This window comes from Cryptomeria japonica, chromosome 7 (assembly GCF_030272615.1).
Source record: "Cryptomeria japonica chromosome 7, Sugi_1.0, whole genome shotgun sequence".
In the NCBI taxonomy this organism is placed as follows: Eukaryota; Viridiplantae; Streptophyta; class Pinopsida; order Cupressales; family Cupressaceae; genus Cryptomeria; species Cryptomeria japonica.
The window spans coordinates 295,376,050-295,381,794 of record NC_081411.1 but is presented as its reverse complement, the minus strand read 5'-3'; positions in this window follow the sequence as shown (position 1 = coordinate 295,381,794).

Here is a 5,745-nt window from a genome sequence, read left to right as displayed (position 1 = left end):
ACCCCTTAACACACCATACGACCTATAATGACACCATATGGTGTCCTAAGGGGTCATAGGATGTCATATGACCCCTAAAGACACCATACAACCCATAACAACACCATATGGTGTCCTAAAGGGTTATTTGGTGTTTTATGACCCCTTAGGACACTATTTGGTGTCATTATAGGTCCTATGGTATGCTAAGGGATCATATAGTGTCCTATGACCCCTAAGGATACCATATGACCCCTCCGATGTTGTTAGGGGTCATATTGTGTTCTAAGGGTCATATGGTGTCCTATGACCCATTAGGACACCATATGGTATCATTATGTGTCTTATGTTGTCGTATGACCCCTAGGACACCTTATGACCACTTAGGACACCATATGGTGTCATTAGGAGTCATATGGTGTCCTAAGGGGTCATATGGTCTCGTACGACCCCTTAGGACACTATTTGACCCCTTAGGACTCCATATGGTGTCATTATGGGTCATATGGTGTCCTAAGAGGTCATATAGTGTTTTATGACCCCTTAGGACACCATTTGGTGTCGTTATGGGTTGTATGGTGTGGTAAGGGGTCATATGGTGTCTTATGACCCCTTAGGACTCCATATGACCTCTTACATGTCGTTATGGGTCATATGGTGTCCTAACGGGTTATATGGTGTTCAATGATCCCTTAGGACACCATATGATCCCTTAGGACACCATATGATCCCTTAGGACTCCATATGGTGTCGTTATGGGTCGTATAGTGTCCTAAAGGGTCATATGGTATTCTATGACCTCTTAGGACACCATATGATCTCTTAGGTGTCATTATAAGTGATATTGTTTCCTAAGAGGTCATATGGTGTCCTATGACCCCTTAGGCCACCATATGACCCCTTAAGACACCATACGACCCATAACGGCATCATATGGTGTCCTAAGGGGTCATAGGATGCCATATGACCCCTGAAGATACCATACGACCCATAACAACACCATATGGTGCCCTAAAGGGTCATATGGTGTTCTATGACCCCTTAGGATACTATTTGGTAACATTATATGTCCTATGGTGTTCTAATGGATCATATAGTGTCATATGACCCCTTAGGATACCATATGACCCCTTAGATGTTGTTACGGGTCGTATTGTGTTCTAAGGGTCATATGGTGTCCTATGAGCCATTAGGACACCATATGGTATCATTATGTGTTTTATGTTGTCGTATGACCCCTAGGACACCTTATGACCACTTAGGACACCATATGGTGTCATTAGGGGTCATATGGTGTCCTAAGGGGTCATATGGTCTCCTACGACCCCTTAGGACACTATTTGATCCCTTAGGACTCCATATGGTGTCATTATGGGTCGTATGGTGTCCTAAGAGGTCATATAGTGTTTTATGACCCCTTAGGACACCTTTTGGTGTCATTATGGGTTGTATGGTGTGCTAAGGGGTCATATGGTGTCTTATAACCCCTTAGGACTCCATATGACCTCTTACATGTCGTTATGGGTCATATGGCATTCTAACGGGTCATATGGTGTTCTATGATCCCTTAGGACACCATATGATCCCTTAGGACTCCATATGGTGTCATTATAGGTCGTATGGTGTTCTAAAGGGTCATATGGTATTCTTTGACCTTCTAGGACACCATATGATCCCTTAGGTGTCATTAGAGGTCATATTATTTCCTAAAAGGTCATATGGTGTCCTATGAGCCCTTAGGACACCATATGACCCCTTAAGACACCATACGACCCATAACAACATCATATGGTGTCCTAAGGGGTCATAGGATGCCATATGACCCCTCAGGATACCATACGACCCATAACACCACCATATGGTGCCCAAAAGGGTCATATGGTGTTCAATGACCCCTTAGGACACTATTTGGCATCATTATAGGACCTATGGTATTCTAAGGGACCATATAGTGTCCTATGACCCCTTAGATGTTGTTAGGGGTCGTATTGCATTCTAAGGGTCATATGGTGTCCAATGACCCATTGGACACCATATGGTATCGTTACATCTTATGGTGTCGTATGACCCCTAAGATACCTTATGACCACTTAGGACACCATATCATGTTATTAGGGGCTATATGGTGTCCTAAGGGGTCATATGGTCTCCTACAACCCCTTAGGACACTATTTGACCCCTTAGGACTCCATATGGTGTCGTTATCGGTCGTATGGTGTCCTAAGAGGTCATATAGTGTTTTATGACCCCTTAGGATACCATTTGGTGTCATTATGGGTCGTATGGTGTGCTAAGGGGTCATACGGTGTCTTATGACCCCTTAGGACTCCATATGACCTCTTATTTGTCGTTATGGGTCATATGGTGTCCTAAGGAGTCATATGGTGTCCTATGACCCCTTAGGACACATGCATGGATCCCAAGGATACCATATGACCCCTGAGAATACCTTTTGACCCTAGAGAGGGAGAGAGGGGGAGGAAAGGGAGGAAATGGGAGAGAGATACACCTAAGAGAGAAGGAGAGAAAGATGGAGAGAGAGAGAGAGAGAGAGAGAGAGAGAGAGAGAGAGAGAGAGAGAGAGAGAGAGAGAGAGAGAGAGAGAGAGAGAGAGAGAGATGTGATAGAGAAGGAGAGAGACTTGAGAGAAAGAGAAATGGAGCGAGAGGGGGAGAGAGAAAGAGAGTTAGAGGGAAAGAAATACTTGATAAAGGAAGAGAAAGGGAGGGGGAGGGAGAGGGAGAGAATGAGAGAGAGAGACACGAAAGAGAGGGGGAGAGAGTGAGAGATAGAGATATTTGAGAGAGGGAGAGAAAGAGAGGGATATACGAAAGAGAGAAAGAGGGTGAGGGAGATGAGAAAGAGACGAAGAGATACCCGAGAGAGGGAAGAAAGTAGAGAGGGAGATGCCTAAGAGAAAAAAAGGTAGGGGTTAAGGAAGGGAGATGGGGAATGTAGGGAAGAGATGAGAGACATAATGCTGATATGAGCATGTTGATTACTAAAATTTGACTAAGTCTGAAATTTATAAGAATACTCAAAAAACTAGAATCTGCATTATAACTCTTAGAGATCTGGAACCACTCTCAAACATCCTGACAATATATACATAAAATATAACTTAAATTATATATTTTATGTATATATCCTACTGAAAAACCTAATGGAATGCTAAGTGAATTGCATTTTATTGATAGACAAAACCACGTACGCAGTTTTAGTTTTTAAACCGTGTGCGCGGTTAGTATTCTTTAAACCGCATACTCGGTTAGTATTCTTTAAATAGCATACATAGTTAATATGTTTTAAACTACGCATGCGGTTTATCATTGGTTAGGAGTAGCAAAATGAGCCTAAACGCATATGGGGTTCTTTAAATTTGAAATACCCTATGCACGTTTTGGTGTTTTTCATGTTTTTTTTTTGGTGTGTCCACTTTTCTGACCACCATCTTTGTGCACTTACCCAATAGGGGGATTATTTAGTATGCCATGAACATACGTGATATAACTTAGGCTCACTAAGTGAAGCCCCCATGCTTATATAAGGACAAAGGGGATTTTCAATATCTAAAATTAAAAGAATCAAACCCTAATGTAGGATAGTGCTCCTTTCATTATTTTTATGTTTTTTAGACTAATTTCCAAAGAGGTCAGAAGGTAGCATAGAAAAACAACTTTTGTTTATGCCTAAAGGGGTTCAATAATAAAAAATGGTAAGCATGCACAATAGTGAACCACACTTCAAGAGTAAAATAGTGCATCAAAACCTTAACCAAACCTGCCCAAAGAGGTTTTAAAGAATTTACTTAGTATCCCCCATTAATTTTCTTCACTAGCTTCTTCCTCTCCTTGCCTCTCAGAATAATGTTTATTGTAGTCTTTGAGGGTTTTCTATCCTAAAAATTCTTCTTGCCATCCATGGAGAGATTTATAATATTCGCATTAATCTCTTCATATATGTCAATTCTCGTGCCACCAATAGAGAGTTTGTGGTTCTTCCAGTCTTTTCAAAATAATTTTGTAGCATTTAGGTCATAGCCACGAAGGTACTCCAAGTAAGGGGTAACCTCACCCCTTTCAAAAATCCTTGTAATTTCTCTTTTTTGTCTAAAATCATCATTAGAGATAGGCTTCTATCTATTCCTCTCTTCATCCATAATGGAATAGTCCCACAAATGAGCAGCAAGAAGTTAGTTCCATAGCCTACCCCACCCCTTCTCAATCTCTTTCTTTCACCAAATCATTAATGTGTTTCTAAAACAAAATGCCTTCTAGGAGCTAGGAAAGAAAAAACAGGAATGAAAAATGCCCATAATCCATGAAGAAATAATTAAATGGTATAACATAGAGAGATAAACCGGTCATTTATGTCACCATTAAAACACTCCACCCTCCCAGGAATATATAAGCCTAACGAATTGGTCCTCCAAAAAGTTATTACTAAATTATTGAACATAGAACATACGAAGCTTTAAAATATCTTTTATATTAGGAGGGAGAGATTCATTCCCATCCTAATTAAATTCATCCCCTTCGAGATACCTATATTAGAAAATTAGTCCACAACTGTATTTCCTTCCCTAAAACCATGAGATATGAAAACACTATCAAAATATTGAATAAGGTTGATGGCATCCTTAATAAGAGAATCAATTGACTAATAGGGATTATGAGACCCTTTCAAACAATTGATAATATCAAGAGAGAAACACCCTCAATCCACACTTTCCTATGACAAAGAGAATGAGCCATTTTAATGCCATGCAAACCAATTGCAGCGTCATCAAGGTGATTAGTCTACATTCCAAAAGGGAGTGCAACCATTAAAAGGAGCCTACAAAATTCATCTCTTACCACTTCCCCACAACCTTGTCATGTTATGTTGTTATATCAACATTGGAGGGTTATATCCAAAGAGAATTGCATCATCAACATTATCAAGTTTGAGGTATAATATTGTCAATTTAGAATATTACTTTAGATTTAACCTATATCTTGAAAGGGTAAGCTCTATTTTTCCTAATCATCATTATTGTAGTGGAGGTTTACACCTACCAAGGTTTTGAATTAGGTGAGTTGTTATACTGTAACCCTTCACCATTTACTCTCTCTTTTGTAGAGGGTTAACATTTGAAAGATTTGGACTACATATTTGTTTAGACTGGGACAAATAGATTGACAATTTGAAGAAGAAAAAGAAATACGATCATTGTGGATTAGCCATAGTGTCTGATACATTTCTAATAAAAATTTAGGAAGATGATCTATAGGATGTCCTAATCCATAATTTAGTCATAGAATTTAGAATAGACATATTTAAGATGTTGGCATTGTGTTGTCATTGATGTCAACCGGTATGGAATGACTACCGGTATGAGAGATGTATGTGCAACACTATCAAGGAGGAGTACAGGTTGAGATATCTTGATATCACTTTGTGTTGTAGGACACCAGTAAGGTAAGGAAGAGAATGTCATTCCGATGGATGACATTGGTGTTACCGATACACAAGTTAGTGCCTGACTTGTGTGGATGAGGTAGATAGGCTACTGATACAGTGTTTCACCAGTAAGGAAAGGACATCAACTGGTAAGTGATGCATTGACATGGAGAAGTCAAATAAACCAAGTGAGTGGTTGTCAGTCTACAAAGATCATGACTGGTATACAAGCAGGATGAGAAAGGTGGTCAGAAGTTCTTTATGATGAAGAGACATAATGTTACCGAAACCACATCAACATAGGAAGAGAAGGATGAACAAATC